Here is a 19217-nt window from a genome sequence, read left to right on the forward strand (position 1 = left end):
AGCCTTAAAAGTCCTAGATTTTGTAGAGAATATCGTATCTGACTGTTGGAAAGTATAGAGTGACCTACTTCAAGCAAAGCAGCTTTAAATAAGGTCTGTTTTAAATAGCACGCCCTAGAGTATTCCCCACAAAAATTGCCAGCCATTTATCAAGTGAGCTACCAGTGTATGTGTGTGTGTGTGTATGAGAGAGAGAGAGGGCGGGGGAGGGGGGCGCGGGGGGGGGGAGAGAGAGAAAGGGCATCTCATCCACTGATTTGTTCTTCTGACATTTGGTAAGTAGAATTTTGCCTTTGTCTTTGATACCAAATAATTTCATCTGAACTTGAGCTTGAACACAATATGAATCAACATTAGTCACACTTGGGACGCCTGGGTGGCTCAGTTGGTTAAGCAGCTGCTTTCGGCTCTGGTCATGATCACAGCGTCCTGGGATCGAGTCCCACATCGGGCTCCTCGCTCCGCAGGGAGCCGGCTTCTCCCTCTGACTCTGCCTGCCACTCTGTCTGCCTGTGCTCACTCTCTCTGACAAATAAATAAATAAAATCTTTAAAAAAAAAAAAAAAGATTAGTCACACTTTAGGGGAAAATATTTAGGGATCTGACACTCTTATTAGACTTCTAATTTTTTGTTACTTGATTTCTACCAAATGGCACAAATCCCACAAAGGAAAAAAAAAGAAAGAGGGAAGGAAGGAAAGAAAGAAACTCAAGCCAAGGCAAAAGGGTACAGCCGCAAATACCCAAGTCAATGGGAGAGTATTTCAAAAATTAATTAAAACAAAAAATAAACTAAATGTACATCAAGTACTTCAAAGATAACAATAAATGGAACACCCTACAGAGACGAGAACACAACTGTTCATGTATTTATTATATACACAAAAATTCAGGTATATATTCTCTAGTTCTGGTGAAGAATGAATCTAGTCCTGCAAATGAGAAAAGAAGTAGGTGGTTTCTTCGGAAATAAAATGTATTCCTTAGCAGGAAGTAGTAATTGGGAAGAGAGTCTGTGAGCTTGGGGATGTGGGCAACAGACAAACAACGTGACATGACGTCATATGGAGCAGGGCAGAGATGCCCCTTCTGGTTAGAAATCACCAGTTCTAGGTTCTGTTTCAGCCCTGCTATGTAAGTTACCACGTGGTTTACAGTAAATTATGTAAACTCCTTTAATGCATTAAAAATGATGGTATGACCACAATTAGGCTTAGGCTACATAGTGCATTTGAAACTCTTAATTTAGAAATGCAGTTTGAATGAAGTATCAGTAACATGATGTCTTCCCATCACTATTTGACTTTGTTTTCAATGCATTTAAGGTGAGTTGAGGCTAAACATGCATATTTCAAATGCGATGGTTAGCTCCGCACTTGAGGTGAATAAGAAGAGATGTGGATAGAATATTTTTGCTAAAGGGTCTCTTCACTTGGGGTTACCCTTCATGTTTAAAAAAAAAAAATGTGTGTGTAAAATTGTGGACATATAAAGTCTGTTGGCTGGGGTGGGGGGGGGTGGAGTGTTAAGCCGGAACGAATAAAAGTTACAGCAAATCATACAGCCCACATCCTCAATTCTGTTTCCTTGACTGACGCTAGATATGAAAAAATTGAAATGCTAATTACAGTGGGATTCAACAGCAGGGAGGAGGAGAAAGAAACCGAACTGATCACAATTTTATTTTCATTTAAATCAGTTTGTTAATTGGGTTAGAATCCTCCTGCTGAAAGATGGAGAAGGAGGAGGACCATAGATTAGTTTATTTTTAGCTAGTTGCTACAAAATTTTCCAGTGCTTTTTTCAGCTGGGAGTCCAAAGAGGAGTAAATGAGCTTTAAGGTAACAAAAGTTTCAAGCTTCTTTCTCACCAGCCACTTCCTTCTCAGGAACCTGGAGTTTGATGTGAGGACATCAGACCCATTACCACGCTCCTTGCTCTGCTCCCAAGCCTCTGGTGCACGTGAAAGAAAGTTTTACCTTCCCCAGTTTTAATATATTGCAGTTGAGCTCTTTATAATTTTACAGCATAAACCACAGCCTCATATATATTAATTTCAAACTATTTATGGCTCACCGTTTTTTTTCTTCCATGAATAATGCATAAGAGAATAAAACATATGGAATCCGTCTTTTATTTCTCTACCAGCAAAAACAAAAATAAAAATGAAAAACACCTAGACCAGTCTTTGCTGAACAGCTTTCCATCCAGAAGAAGGCTGACGGCTGAGAAGTGGTCGGTGATGGATCCCCCAATACTTCAATTCTTGTGTTTCTCCCAAGACCCATCTCGTCATCTGCCTTGTGTTGTTATTATTCTTCATTCTTCTTCATTCTCCTTTGTTTAAGTCTTGAATTTCTGGCGAGCATCATCCTTGCTTATCCCATGTTTTCTTACTCCCCAGGACCAACCTCAATACATCACAGACAATATAAACTCAACATATTTTGCTATCATTTTTTGTAGATAAGGAAATAGAGAAAGAGCCAGCCTTGCCCAAAGTCTCAGAGTTGGCTTTGTGGTCTTTGTCATTCTATTAAATGGGCCGATGAACTGATCCCTGTCATTAAGTTACTGTATCAGAGAACTTGAAGTGGAAGTTCCCAGAGTTGCCTGGCTACACTCACATGACTTCAGGCCATTCGCTGTCAGCCGCAAACCTCACAGCCTTTGAGGTCCCTAAAAAGCTTGATCGCTGTTTTTCATTGGCATGATTGGCGCAGGGACGTTCAACTCTGTTTACTCAGATTTGCCTCACAGCACAAGGTTGTCAGTTGTCGTAACGTGAATGGGGCTGGGCTGCTCCACCAGTATTTGGTGGCTGGCTTCCCAAAATGGCCAGGTAATACAGGAAATGGCAGGTGACTCACTTCTCGTGGCCCACATTCTGAGTCATTGTTCGCCAAATTCCTCCAGAGAGTGCGAAGGAAAAGACCAAGCTGGAGCCTCCCAACCCCAGGGAACTGTGAAATAAGTCACTTTTGCCTTTTCTCTCATCTCCTTTTCTCCTCTGTACTGCCTCTCCAGCCCCACTTGACCCTCAGGGTGCCAGGCCTGGTCACTATCATTCTTGTCTTCCCCAGACTCAGACTTTCTCCCTCCTGATTCTTCAAGGACTGGGTGTTCATCTCAGAAAAGGAGTTCTTACTCTTGGTCAAGGCAGTCTCTTCCTTACCAAGAAATACGTTTTCATTTTGTGACAGCCTGTGACAGTTAATGCCCTTACTTTCATTCTCTAATCCAAGGGTGGCAAGTAGGCAGCGGCCTGGTGGTCGAGCCTGGGATGCTGGGCTGAATGCTGGGATGCTGGGATGCCGAAGCCATTCCCAGGCTCAGCAGTGAAGAGGGCTCTGCTGGAGAGTGGGCGCTCTGGGTACGGGCAGGTCGGCCATGTGTCCGTCATCCCTGACCTCAGAGGAAGTATTTCCAATGGTAGGAATCTCCAGAGAGGCAGGATGAGAGGAACCATCACAGCCGACTCCTGGTGACTGATACAGTTAAGTGGATCAGACACTAGGGCATTCTGCAAATTATGTCACTTAAGAAGCTTCAGACTTTATCATAGGCAGGGTCCGTTTCAGCCAGAAACATCATCCACAAATATAATATCTTATGAGTTTTTAACTCATTTATATTATGGAAAGTACAGTTCCAGTTGCATATAATTTTTATTGTTTTGTTCAAAAGTAAAGTGTGAGGAGTGCCTGGGTAGCTCTGTCATTAAGCGTCTGCCTTTGGCTCAGGTCATGATCCTGGGGTCCTAGGATCGAGCCCCACATCAGGTTCCCTGCTGTGCCGAAAGTCTGCTTCTCCCTTTCCCACTGCCCCTGCTTGTGTTCCCTCTTTCACTGTGTGTCTGTCAAATAAGTAAATAAAATCTTTTAAAAAAAGAAAAAAAAGGGAGGGGGTGTGTGAAAATCTACCTTTTTGTTCTAGTTATAAATTGACTGATTACTTACTGTCTCATTTTCTCTGTAGAGTTCCAGCTGAACACTTTATTTTTAATATCCCTTTTTTTCTTTTTTATTTAAGATTTTATTTATTTACTTGAGAGAGAGAGAGAGAGAGCACAAGCAGGGGAACTGCAGGCAAAGGGAGAAGCAGGCCCCCCACTTGAGGTTCAATCCCAGGATCCTGGGACCATGACCTGAGCTGAAGGCAGATGCTTAACTGACTGAGCCACCCAGGCGCCCCAGCATCCTGCTCTATAAGCAATGTTATCTAATGTTATTGCCTAGCTACCACATACCACGGAGCTGAAAATACTGCAGGAGTTGAAAAGTAACCTTGATTTCCCATGTATTCAGAGAAATATGAAATATTTGAGAAACAAATGAATTCTCATCTCTACCTTACATGTCTGATGGGTTTCCAAGGAAGTACAGGACTCATTACTTGCATTTGACTTCTATTTAATTTGCAGAGGAGTCACCTCTGACAATGGCAAAGATTCAGCTACCACCACCAAAGTTCTTGTGGGGACCCCTTACACTGTTGCACTTGCCATTGAAGAGGAGCTTGTTTCAGGGGCACCTGGTTTGTTCAATTGGTAGAGAGTGCAACTCTTGACCTTAGAGTTGTAAGTTCGAGCCCCATGTTGGGTAGAGAGATTACTTAAAAGAAAAGTCTTGAAAAAAAAAAAATAAAACAAAAAGAGGGCACTGCTTCAAAGCCTATTCCTCTGGAACCTACCAAAATGACCATTGCCTGTGGATCAAAGCCATTACCAGCAGCCAGGAGCAATTTGCCTCCACTATCACGGCTACCATATAGACACCAAGTCACCTGAGATGCCACCAATGCAGCCTCTGGAGGAGTAAGGCCAGCCCAAGAAAACCTGGAAAGTGGAAAAATGTGTCTTCTGTGCTAATCTTTCATTGTCATCTAAGAAAGACTCCAAGCCTTGATGGGGTGGAGACCATGACTTTCTTACTCATTTTTCCATCCCTAATATCTAGCAGAGTTTGTGGTACCTCACTGGTACTCAAGAAATCATTATTGAATGTGTAGATGATGGATGGAAGGATGGATGGACGGATCAATGGACAGAAGGTTGAGTGGATGGATGGATAAATGAATGTTGTTCCCTCCAGATGCCTTATGTTAACATGTTGATGTGAAACAAACAACAAACCCCCAGATGGTTGCAGTCAGGGGAAACATTTGATAGTTTGACACAGGAAATAACTATCAAGCAAATGAATTTTTTTTTTAGTAACAGGAGAAGGCTTTTTGATGCAGCACTCAACCTGAAAGTTGTTTTCTTCCTGTCAAGGTTAGGGCAGTATGACACATTGAAGAAAAAGAAAAGAGATTCCTGGGTATTAGCAGACAGCTGTAGAAATCAGCACTGGAGAATTTTCCTTGCACTCCAGGAAAGCTTCAATAGTCTACACCATAGCGAATAGGAATGAGATTAGCTAGAGCTCTTTAAACACAGTTCATAAAGACACCCTACCTAAAGTCTCAGGGCAGAAGACTCTTAAACTCCATCGCTTATACATGACTTTTCAACCCTGATAATAGAAAGTCAGCACTCTACAGCAGATCAGTGGGGGGAAAGGATGGAACTGGGCATAAAACATTATGAAATCCCCCAAAGAAGCTCAGCAAATAGTGTTGGACTAAGAGATTTCTTCTTTCTTAATTATTTTTAGCTGTGGTTTTACTGGTGGTAATTCAGTCAAGATGACTGAGTATAGGACAGAAACAGCTTTATTGAGGTATAATTTACATACCATAAAATTCACCCGTTAACAAGTATACATTCCACAGATTTTAATAAGTTTATGCAGTTGTAGGAACATTGCTACAATCTAGTTTGAGAACAGCTCTCTCACCCTCAAAATTCCTTTCATCTCCGCTTGCAGTCAATGGCCACTCCCATGCCCAGCCCAGGTAATTACTATTCTGTTTCTCTGTCTTTGTAGATTTGCCATTTTCAGAAATTTCATATAAATAGGGTCATGCAAAATATAGTCTTTTGTGTCTGTCTTCCTCAACTTTGCCTGATGTTTTTCAGGTTCACCTATGTTGTCCATAGATCAATAATCGGGGGGGGGGGGCGATTGCTGGTTGGTATTTGTGGTACAATACCACATTTTGTGCAATGGGCATTTGGATTTTTTCCATTTTTAGCTATTATAAATAATGATTCTATGAACATTTTTATACAAGTCTTTCTGTGAGCATATGTTATTTGTTTCTCTTGGGGTATATACCTAAGAAAAGAATTGCTGGGTCATACACTAAATATATGTTCTACTTTTTAAGATGTTGCCAAACATTTTGCCAGATTGGATGTGCCATTTTACATTCTCACCAGCAATGCGCAGGTGCTCTAGTTTCCCCATATCTCCCACAAATCATTCCTTTGAATCAGTTGTTCTGGAGGCTTTATAGTGGAATTTCATTGTGATTTTTAATTTGCATTTCCCAAACCAAGGATGTTGAGCATCCTTTCTTGTGTTTATTAGCCATTCAGTGAAATGTCTTTCAAATCTTCTGCCTGTATTTTTAATTAGGTAGCTTATCTTATTATTATTGAATTGTAACTGTCCCCCCCCGCCCCGACACAAGTCCTACATCAGATATATGGTTTACAAATATTTTCTCCCAGTCTGTGGCTTATCTGTTCATTCTCCTAACAGCACCTTTTGAAAAGCAAACTTTTAAAATTTTGGTAGTGGCTGATTTACCAATTTTTTCTTTTATGGGCTGTGCTTTTGGTGTTGCGGCCATATTTTTTTGTTTTTATTTCCCTTGTTTTACTTCTTAATGTTTTTATATCCATATTTTTTAATTAGTTGTATCTATATTTATGCCTAAGTTAAACTAAATAGGTACTTTATAACAAAGTGTTTATCTGATGGCCTTCCTCTTTCTTTCATAAAGTTACACATAAAAAAAGAGCTCCACTGGGTATTTTTAAAGTGAGGTGGACTGTTTGACAATTTCAATAAATATTATGATGCCTCAAAAGCTAGAAAAGAGGGACACCTGGGTGGCTCAGTGGGTTAAAGCCTCTGCCTTCAGCTCAGGTCATGATCCCAGGGTCCTGGGATCTACCCTCCCCCCCCACCCCCTCAACCCCCGCATTGGGCTCTCTGATCAGCAGGGAGTCTGCTTCCCTTCCTCTCTTTCTGCCTGCCTCTGCCTACTTGTGATCTGTCTGTCAAACAAATAATAAATAAAATCTTTTTAAAAAAAAATTTTTTTTAAGATTTTATTTATTTATTTGACAGAGAGAGATCACAAGCAGGCAGAGAGGCAGGCAGAGAGAGAGGAGGAAGCAGGCTCCCTGCTGAGCAGAGAGCCCGATGGGGGGCTCAATCCCAGGAACCTGAGATCACGACCTGAGCCGAAGGCAGCGGCTTAACCCACTGAGCCACCCAGGCGCCTCCTAAAAAAAATTTTTTTTAAGCTAGAAAATAATAGGAATTTGTTAAGGGCTTACTGCATGTCAGGCACTGTTTTAGGCACTTTCCTGATTTTAATTCATTGAATCCTAATGGTCTCATGTAGTAAGTACTTTATTACCACCATTCTAGAGGGGAGGAAACAGACACAGAGTATACTTACTAAAGTTGCCCAAGAAGTGGCCGAGCTGGGATTTGAGCTCAGGCAATCTAGACCCAAAGTCTGAACTGCCAACTGCTATGCTATCCTGCCTATAAGCAACTTCCCCTATAGAACGACTCTCCATGTAACATCTCTTTCTGTGGGGCTATGTGGAGGGTATCTAATACAGTGTCACCCCTGCCCCTCGACTCTGCCCACAGGGAGGACTCCTGTTTCTGTTGCGTGAATTTCCCGCCGCACCAGTCCCTTCCCCTCCCCTGCTCAGCCATTGCTGAGTAAGCCAACTGCCAAGGATAACCTAAGCCAAGCACATTCTAGTTTCACTCTCACTTGAGGCTTAAGAAACACTGGAACCAGGAGTCACGTCAAATCACTGGATTTCCATAGGTGGGGACCTTTACCAACTGCCACTGCAGTCCCAGGACGTGCCTTGACGCCTCCCTTTCTGGTCCATAATTCCATAGTTCCCTGAGGTACCCCTGTTTTCTTCTCATACTTCCCCTTTCTGCTTAAGGAAGCTCAGGTTGTATCTGTTACTAGCAACAAACAGACCGTCACTACCACAGGCAGCCATGCCTGTCCAGGGTCCTCACGCTGCCCCTCGCTACGTGGGTTTCAAGACCTCTGCCCAAACCTGCCAGCTTCACTGACCCCCCTCACTGAGCACTAGTGACACTTGTCAAGTGTGTCTTTACTGAGGCTATGATCATCTTTCCAGGCTTTCCAAGAGACAACCAGCTTATCTCATAAGCAAAGAGTGCTAATGAGAGAGAGCTGAAAGAAACCCAGTCTCTCTTTCCTACTCCTAGGTAGCCTGGGCTTACAATCACACTTTTGTTTTCCAAACCGAGTGGCTTTAATCGTAGCCACTTCGGGTCAGAAAAGAGGAGAAGGACTACTTCTGGGCCAAGGGGTTTTTTATGCCCCCTCCATTTGCTTTCACAGGGCAGTAGCGTCTTCCCTCTTAGTAGAGGGTGGGCTGGAGGGCAAAGAGCCGTCATGACATTCCACCAGTGTTAGCCGTAGTTCCTAGGGGTGACTTCAGAACCTGCAGCAGCTCCAAAAGTGACCCTAGCCCTCGGGACAGTAAAAAGTGCAAGACATTGTAGTTTGGGGCCTATGGTTTGAGATAAAGAGCACGGACATTGGAGCCAAATCAACCTGTATTGAAATTGCAGCTCTTTGCGTGCGCGAGCGCACGCGCGTGTGCACACACACACATGCACACACACACACACACACACACACACGGCAAGAGTCGGTTTCCTCATCTTTAAAATACAGTTGAGGGGGCACCTGGGTGGCTCAGTGGGTTAAGCATCTGCCTTCGGCTCAGGTCATGATCCCAGGCAGGCTCCTTGCTCAGCAGGGAGCCTGCTTCCACCTCTTCCACTCCTGCTTGAGTTCCTGCTCTCACTGTCTCTCTCTCTCTCTCTGTTAAATAAATTAAATCTTTTTTAAAAATTAAAAAAATAAATAAAAATAAAATACAGTTGAGGACAGTGACAACGTTGGTAGGTCAAGGATTGATTAGTGTAAATCCTGGCACACCATTTTCTCTATGTTATTCAGGTTTACCCCCCCCTTTTTTTTTTTTTTAAGATTTTGTTTATTTATTTGACAGAGAGAGATCACAAGTAAGCAGAGAGGCAGGCAGAGAGAGCAGGGGAAGCAGGCTGCCCGCCAAGCAGAGAGCCTAATGTGGGGCTCGATCCCAGGACCCTGGGACCATAACCCATGCCGAAGGCAGAGGTTTTAACCCGCTGAGCCACCCAGGAGCCCCCAGGTTTACCCTTTTTAAAAACAGCAACCCCACAGCTCTTTCTACTGTTTCTCTCTCTCTCTCTCACACACACACAGAATAATTCATGAAAGGATCATAACTGAGTGTTAAATTAAGACATTTCACAATTATCATTTTGTAATTAGTCGAGTCAGTAGACCCACACCTGGCGCCAGTTTTCTAGAAAGACATTCTAGGCCAGACAAAATGTTCCTGTAGTTGCAACCTGGAGAGTATCTCCTGGATTCTGCCACAAATGTTACCAAACAATTAAAAAAACTGCTAACATTTCAGAATATTCAAAAATCAATATTAATTTCCTTGCTGCTTATTTTTGAGCTGTTGAAACTGGCTGAAAATTGCCCTTCCCAAACATATATAAAAGAGGTTCTTTTATATTTATTCCAATATCTTTGCTCTTTCCACCAAACTGCACACTGGAGCTTCCTCCCTTCCATCAGACTCTCTAGATCAGCTACCTTTGTTGCTGACGTGGGGTACCCCCGCCCCGGAATCACATAATTCAGACATCTCAATCTGGAGGAAATTCCTAAAAATGCATCAGAAAATCTATGTAACTAAATGATAATAAAATCATAGTGGCTAACATTTTTTGAGTAGTGGCTATGTGCAAGGCAAGGTGCAAAGGATTTTAAATAAATTGTTTTATTTAATCCTCAGAAGTCTGTAAGGTATGTACTATTCTTATTCCAATTTCTAGGTGAAAAAAACTCAAACTTAGGGTGTGGAAATAGCGTAGGTTCTCACAACTAATGAAGTACTGAGTCAGAGTTTAAACCCAGGCCTTCTGACTCAGAGCCCAAGTTCTTCATCAAGACGTTTTTGTACGGGGGTGAAATATACATAACCCCAAATTGACCAATTTAACCACCTTTAAGCGTACAGTTTTGTGGCATTAAGTACATTTACATTGTTCTGCAGGCATCACTGCCACCCATTTCCAAAATATTTTCATCTTCTCACACTGAAACTCTGTACCCATTCAACCCTAACTCCCCCTCACATCATAGCCCCTGGCAACCACCACACTACTTTCCATCTCTATGAATTTGACTACTCTAGGGACCTCATATAAGTGGAATCTTATAGTATTTCTCCTTCTGTGGCTGACATTTCATTTAATATACTATCTTCAAAATTCATTCCATACTGTAGCAAGTGTCAGAACTCCCGTCCTTTCTAAAGTTGAGTAATATTCCATTGTATGTATATATTACATTTTGCTTATCCACTCCTCCATTGATGGACACTTGGTTTGCTTTTATCTTGGCTATTGTGAATAATGCTGCAATGAACATGGATAGAATAAATATCTGTTCTTGTCCCTGCTTCGAATTCTTTGGGGAACACACCCCTAACCAAGATATTTTAAATACTTTTCTTCTCTTTGCTATTGGCCACTTATTCTTTGCTTTTGTTTGTTTGTTTGTTTTTTGCAGATGTTTCCATTTATGAAGCACTTATCAATGTGTAATTACCTACACAGATTCCTCTGTCATCTTACACAGGAGGAGGTTGGACTGTCTCACATCTTTGGTAAATGTAGACACATTCAGGCAGGCTAGTGAAGCAGACAGAATTTTTCAAGCCAAATATATTTTAAATACAATTTCCCTCCCTTGGCTACCATGATCTTTGGACATGCTTTCCTAGGCATTAAGAACATGACAAGCTGCTGAAGAATTTAGATAGAGACAGTTAGGAAAGGGATTCTAGTGAAAAAAAATTGTGGTTCTGAGGTCTACTGAGAAGCAGGAAGGAAATGTATAAGCACATTGGTGATGTTCAAGTCTGTCTTTAAAAAGGCAAAGGATATAATTTAAAAAGAAAAAAGAATTAGACAGGATCGGTTAGAGTGGGTCACTGAAAAATACACGCCCTTAGAAGGCTTCTTTTGCCACTGTTAAACTTCTTTCAGACTTGAACCAATTCTTATCAGAATCCCACTAAATAATTACTTTCTCAAATATATTTACCTGAGGCCAAAATAATCTATTCCCCCTGATTATACACTCAGGTAAGGACTCTGTATTTTCTTTTCCATCTGGACAAAGAAACTACTAGAATTTCCTCTGGATCTTCACCCCCTCTCCTGCAAACCATCTTTCATTACTCCATCACTATCTTTATTACCGCCACAGTGTAGCCAGGTGGGGAGACCAAGAGCCCCTCAAAAAGACAGACCTTGCCCTGCCTCTGACTAATACTATGGCCCCATATTTTTCCATAGTTTCCCTCAATCTCTTTCTTACCATAAAAACAGAGGCAAAAAAAAAAAAAAAAAAAAAAACCCAACTCAAAGAGTTTTTCAAAAGATGAAGTGAGATAACTTCTTAGTATGTAGTGTATGCTTAAGGCTTATTAACTGGACTTCTTGCCTGTATTTGGGGATGGATGAATAGTTTTCAATCCATCTTCTATATTTTCTTCACATAATGTAAATATGTGAAAGCGAGGTCCTTACTTTCTCAAGCTTGTATTTATAGATAAAGATGTGTAATGAAAAGCTATAGGAGTTTTGCCACAGAATGCTTATGAAGACATTGATGGAAAGTGATGTCATTTGTACAGAAATTGAAGGATAAGGAAAGACACATTGCAAGAGAGAAAAATACAAATAGTCATTCACTCAACAAAAGGAAGAGAGACTATTAGAGATTAAGAGAGATTTAATAGGCAAAATAAGTAAATGTAATGTTTGAACTTGTTTGGATGATAAACTTAATAAACCAATAGTAAAAATTCATCTTTGATACAATCAGGAATTTTTTTGGACTAAAATCTTTATTAACTCTTCAGGCTCTGGTTTCTACTTCTTTCTTTCTTTCTTTCTCTGTTTAATCAGGATAAAATTGGTATATAACATTATATTAGTTTTAGATGTGCAACATAGTAATCAAATATTTGTATACATCACAATGGAAATATTTTTAATTTTAAAACTTTTTATTTTTCAGAGAGGGAGGGCAGGACGGGCAGAAGGAGAGAGACTCTTAAGCAGGTTCCATGCCTAGCACAGAGCCCAGGACTCAGTCTCACAACCCTGAGATCAAGACCTGAGTCAAAATCAAGATTCACACACTTAACGGACTAAGCTACCCAGGTGCCCCACAGTGGAAATTTTAAATATGGACTGGTTACTATATTTTGTTAAGGAATCCTTTTAAATTTTGTTAGGTTTGATAATAGCATTATGGTTATATTTCTTAAATGTTCTTATCTGTAGGAGATGTATACTGAAATTTTTACAAGGTTTTCCCTAAGGGAAGAGACAGATGAAACAAGAGTAGCAAAAATTAGGATAAATGTTGAAATTGGGTAAGGGGACTCATTAAACCCTCTCTCTATGTATATTCAAAACTTCCCAATATAAGAAAAAAAAATTTTTTTAATCTTTAAGACCACTATTCAGAGAATGGAAATGGAAATGGAGAAGAGGGGTCATGTTGTAGTGATTTTGGAAGTAGAATTAAAAGGACTTGATAAAGAATCTGCTATGTGGGGGCACCTGGGTGGCTCAGTGGGTTAAGCCGCTGCCTTCGGCTCAGGTCATGATCTCAGGGTCCTGGGATCGAGTCCCGCATCGGGCTCTCTGCTCAGCAGGGAGCCTGCTTCCTCCTCTCTCTCTCTCTGCCTGCCTCTCACTGTACTTGTAATTTCTCTCTGTCAAATAAATAAATAAAATCTTTAAAAAAAAAAAAAAAAGAATCTGCTATGTGAAGTAAGGTAGAGGGAAGTGTTAGATTTCTGTTTTAGGGAGCTGCTACCATCTATTGAGATGAAGATTCCTGAAGGAAGAGCAATTATGGGGGAGGTCAACCAAGGAATGTTTTCGAGAAGGCAATCTCTATGCATCCAGAGTTCAGCAGAGAATTCTGAACTGCAGACATAAATCTATGAGCTGCCATCATTTAGATGGCATATAAAGCCATGGGAAAGCCCAGAACTGCCCAGAAGAAGGTGTATAAGAAGAAGGTCTAGGATCAAGCTCCAGGGGACTCCAACCCTTAAAGTTCAAAAAGAAGAAGAGATAGTTCAAAGAAAGTGAGAAGAAAAAAAAGCCAAAGAGAAAAGAGGAAAGCCACTAGAAAAAGGTGCTATGAAAACTGAGGGAACAGTGTTATAAATGCTGATTAGTAGTAGTGGAAAGACTACAGGTATGCCTTGTTCCATTATGTTTCACTTTATTGAGCTTTACAGATACTGTGTTTTTTACAAACAAGGTTTGTAGCAACCCTGAGTCGAGCAAATCTTTTGACACCATTTCTCTAAAAGCATTTACTCACTTTGTGTCTGTATCACATTTTGGTAATTCTCACAATATTTCAAACTTTTTCATTATTACCATGTTTGTAATGGTGATCTGTGATCAGTAATTAGGACTTGCTGGGAGCTCAGATGAGGGTTAACACGTTTTAGCAGTTAAGTATTTTTATGTATTTATGTGAGAGAGAGAACACGAGCAGGGGCAGCGGGAGAGAGAGAGAAACAGACCTCCTGCTGAATGTAGAGCCCAATGCACGGGGCTCCATCTCAGGACCCCAAGATCATGACCTGAGCCGAAGTCAGACACTGAGCCACCCAGGTGCCCCAGCAATAAAGAGTTTTTAAATCAAGATAGATACATTGTTTTTTAGACATAATGCTATTGCACACTTCATAGACTATAGAATATGTGTAAACATAACTTTGTATGCACTGGGAAGCCAGAAAAATTCAATATTGACTTGCTTTTTGTGATACCCATTCTATTTTGGCCGTCTGTTACCAAACTGGCAATATCTCTGATGTTTGTCTGTACTTTTAGAACTGTGTTTTAGTATCTACGGATTAAAATAGGCTTTTTAAAGCTTCCTTAATAACCAAGTCATATTTTAAGATACTCATGTTGTAAACTTTGTAACAGTTTCCACTGCATATGTATCTTCAAGTTATAAGCTACTAGCAGGAAGAAACTCCAGAACACAACCAATCTTTAATGGAGAACTGTCATAAGCAAGGCAAAAGGAAAGTTTAAGTAACGCTTGCTGAATTCTTACTGTTTGCACGAAATTTTAATATGCCAGAGGCTGTAGTAGAAACCAACATTTATTGGTAATCTTTTAGATGACGACAGCTAACATTTATAGACTGCTTGCTTTGTGGTGGGCACTATCTGCATTGTTAACTCTTTTAATCCACCCAGCCAGTAATCCCATAATGCAAGTTCTATTATTGTATGCATTTTACCAAGGAGGAAACAGAGTTGCCATTCTAAGATGAATGGAGCCTGTGTTCAAACACTTGCAGTCTGATTCCAGAACCAATGCACTTCCTTGCTGCTCTGTGTTACTTTCATTTTTGTATCTGCTCTCTTATTTTTCAAAAGTTTAAAGCTGGGGCGCCTGGGTGGCTCAGTGGGTTAAAGGCTCTGCCTTCAGCTCAGGTCATGGTCCCAGGGTCCTGGAATCGAGCCCCACATCAGGCTCTCTGCTCAGCGGGAAGCCTGTTTCCCTCTCTCTCTCTCTCTCTCTCTGCCTACCTCTCCGCCTACTTGTGATCTCTCTCTCTGTGTCAAATAAATAAATAAAATCTTAAAAAAAATAAAAAAGTTTAAAGCCTTACATTATAGATACAGTTACTCGCCTTTTAAAGATTACTGAAAAGGAATTTGGAAAGGTTAAATAACTGCCAGAGGTCACAAATCCACTCTGATCAGCTTGGAGGATCTAACCAAGATTAGCAAGACCCCCCCCCCCCACCGCCACCAACTACATTTTATTTCCACTGTGTGATGCCAGGCAGTATGGTAGCTGCAAAAAAGTTGGAAGATAGGTCTTGGCAATCTCAGGATGGAGGGAAGACAAAAGCAATTTAAATAAGGTCATGTCTGATAAGTACCAAATGAGTGATACAAACAATATTATTAGGGAAATTCAGAGAAGCAAGAAACCACTGGGTCTTAAATAATGACTAAGATTTAGATAAGAACAAAAGAGACAGGAGAGATTTTCTGGATGAAAGAACAGTATTAATAAAAGAACAATTGGACAGCATGGTGCCAAAAGAAGGCAGACAAAGATAACAAATTTCAGCTCTGCCCACATAGTTTCATATGGCTGTGGCCACGTAGCCTTTCTAAGCTTTAGCCTTCTCATCTGCGTAATGGGTTATTAAAACCTAGCTCTCGGAAATTGGCCATTATTATTGAGGTATGTGATTCAGACACAGGATTCAAGGCTAACTTGACTAGAAGCCAAGTACTTGTATCATAATGATAAAGTCTGAGGAGATGCCTAACTTTAGAGCCTAATGATTACATTAGCTGTTTTATGTGGAGATGCCCCAAATTCTGAAAGTACTTGTATGGGGTTTTCTAAAGTCTTTCTTCATTTAAATTTCTTTTTAAAATTTCATGACAGGGGATATTTCATGAAGCTGGTTCTTCCAGTGGTTTTTCCCTTTAACATTCATTTACATGCCAGCTCTGGGAATGTCCTTGTCATTTGTATGGTTTTCCTTAGCCACAGCTTAAGAAAGGGGAAAATTTTAAGTGCAATCTATCTGTTCCTTATATCATAGACTTTAGCAATGACAAAACTATAGAATTGTTAGATTTACTTAATGTGGCATAGGCAGGTTTGATGGTCAAGCCTCCAACTGCTAAAATAGAATGCAGACAGAATTTGAAATGTTATTTTGAGACAAATATGTGGTTATTACACAGAGTAGAAAACATACCAAACTGCCTCATTTTTTTCTTATATATGAATACTTGGTTTCCCCAAAACAGAAATCTTAGAGGCATACAAACTACCCTTAGAGAGTATGAGTTCTGAGTTGTTTTCCTATAATAGCAATGGTCAAATAGGCTCTTACCAGGTCTCTGGTGTGATAAAGGGCAGAATTTATAAAAATGACCACACAGAGTTTGGAACACAGTGTTTGACCAAAAAAACCCAGAATGAACCTAACTGGAAAGTTAAGCCATGTTTTTTTCTCTTTCACATCAATAAGCAGCCTCCTTATCCTTCTCAACCTCCAACCCCAGCTATGCAGGATACGGCAAAAGAATAGAACTATATTTATATACTAAACATTATATATATTGGTGTATATATATTATACATATACATACATGTTACATATACACCATACACATACATATTATATATATATGTACACAGGCACACACATACATACATGAATACACACAACAGAGGACAAAAACAGTAAGAAAATGCCTTAAAAGGATCAAATTTGACTATTGTTCATTTGTGAATGAAATAATAATATTTAAGGTTAATGACTTTCAAGCCTCTTGATAACATACTTAATTGGAAGTTAAACAGCATGACTCTTATTAATGCTAATAATCATTAACTGTTAATTAGGAAAATTATAAATATGAGGGTTTTTAAAATCCAATTTTGGACATGCAATAAGACCTTTATTTATGTGGACCTTTTTAATAATATTTTATTGATTTATTTATTTAGAGAGAAAACACAAATGGGGGAAGGGGCAGAGGAAAAGGGAGAGAATGTTTCAAGCAGACTCTGCATTGAGCATGGAGCCCCGTGTGGGGCTCGATCCCACAACCCTGAAGTCATGACCTGAACCAAAATCAAGAGTCAGACACTTAACCAACTGAGCCACCTAGACGACCTTTCCTTTATGTGGACTTTTGAAATTAAACTAGGCATAGATGTTATCTGAAGTATAACTTTTAAGGAATCAAAGCATGAAAAATCAGAAATACTGTTAAATACAGTATTATACAGCTATATACAGTTAAATAAGCAAGAGTTTTGGACAAGCATCCTATTAATTCACTTCCCCTAAAAGGGAAAAAAATAATTTTGAGCTTCATTCACTCCCAGGGGCTAAGACATAGCTATTTTCTATATTCAATCTCAACAGTTCCATAAGGCAAAGATTATTATCCCCAAGTTATAGAAGGGAAAATCAAGGCTCAATATGTTAAGGAATTTGCTTAAGACCCTACAGTTAAGAAGCGGTGAAGCTGAACTCTCTCCTGTTCTCCACTATTCCATAGTGCCTTAGGAATAAAAAATTCAACAAATACATTTTTTTTGAGAGCCAAAGGACTTTATTACTCACAGTAAAAGCAGGAACCAGAGCATCATGCTTGCATTGGTTCTATATATACCCTAAGTCCCCTGGGGGCAATGAAAGTAGACTTCTGTGGATGTCTACACTTGCAGGTGGTTGTGATACAGGAGGGGGGCCCTGAGCTTAGGAGATGTGCTGCTTTAAAGTGAGCAGAAACAATTCTGCTCTTGCAGGAGGTGGGGGGTGGTTACCTCATTCTTCAACACTGCCCAATGCAAACACAACCCTGAGAAATCTCTCAGCTAGTACATTTTGAGTGCCTATTATGTGAAAAACACCATACCAAACATGAGAAATATACATTGTATGGATTTTTCTCTTCTAGTCCACGCAGGACCCATCTACAGAATTTGAGGAACCCAATGCAAAATGAAAATACAGTCCCTTTGTTTAAAAATTATTAAAAATTTCAAGATGGTGACATTAGAGCATTCAGCTGATCATTGAGCCTTTCTTAAGCTCCGGGCCCTGTCACAGGCTCATGAAGCTGGTCCTGAGCACAGCAGGGCAAACATGGACAAATCCAGCCCACTACCTGTTTTTGTACAGCTATGGGCTAAGAATGGTTTTCACATTTTTAAATGAAAGAAGAGGAAGAAGAAGGAGGAGAAAGAGGAGGAGGAGGAGAGGAGGAGGAAGAAGAAAGGAAAGAAAAAGAGTAAAGAGGGAAGGAGGAGGAGGTTTGTGACATGTGAAAATTATATGAAATTAAAATTTTAGTGTCCATAAATAAAGTTTTGTTAGAATACAGTCACACGGTTAAAGCCTCAGCCTTCGGCTCAGGTCATGATCCCGGGGTCCTGGGATTGAGCCCACATCGGGCTCTCTGCTCGGCAGGGAGCCTGCTTCCCTTCCTCTCTCTCTACCTGCCTCTCAGCCTACTTGTGATCTCTGTCTGTCAAATAAATAAATAAATAAAATCTAAAAAAAAAAAAAAGAATACAGTCACACTCATTCATTATGTATCCTATGACTGGTTTTGCACAACAAAGGCAGAGTTGAGTAGCTACAACAAAGATCATCTGGCCCCCAAACCCTTAAATATTTACCATCTGGCTCTTGGCAGGAAAAGTTTGCAAACCCCTACTGTAGTAGGATAGTAGAATGCAAGTGACCAAAGAAAGGAGCAATAGAGTGTTACGGGAATTCCAAAGAGAAGAGACCACATTCAGTTGAAAATATCAGACCATATTTGACTGGAAAGATGTTCTTTCTTAGAGAAAGTAAACGGACCTTGATTAGTGGACAAGAGTGGGAAGGAACATTTCAGGCAGAGGAAATCACCTATACACACCAGAGCAGTAAAGCACTGTCTTTGGGCAAGATGAAAAATCCACTCTGACTATAAGGCAGTTTTAAGTGAGAAGGAAGAGTAAGACACACTACAAGGATTTTAACTTTATTTTGGTAGGGCAACAGAGTAACTGAAGGCTCTTGGAGGAAGAGAGTGACTTGCTCAGGATGCTTAAGATAATTCATCTACCTACAGAATGGAGAAGAGATCACAGCAAGACCAGACAGAGGCCACAAGGCAAGGTAGGAAGGTGTGGCTAAAGTCCAGGAGTTGAGAGGTAGTGCCAATCTAAACAAGTGTGGTACTAGTAGAAATGAATTACTGGGACCCCTGGGTGCCTCAGTCATTAAGCGTCTGCCTTCTGCTCAGGTCATGATCCCAGAGTCCTGGGATGGAGCCCCATATCAGGCTCCCTACTTAGCG

Source organism: Mustela putorius, unplaced genomic scaffold (genome assembly GCF_011764305.1).
Source record: "Mustela putorius furo isolate JIRA1106 unplaced genomic scaffold, ASM1176430v1.1 tig00537227_pilon_pilon_pilon, whole genome shotgun sequence".
NCBI lineage: Eukaryota > Metazoa > Chordata > Mammalia > Carnivora > Mustelidae > Mustela > Mustela putorius.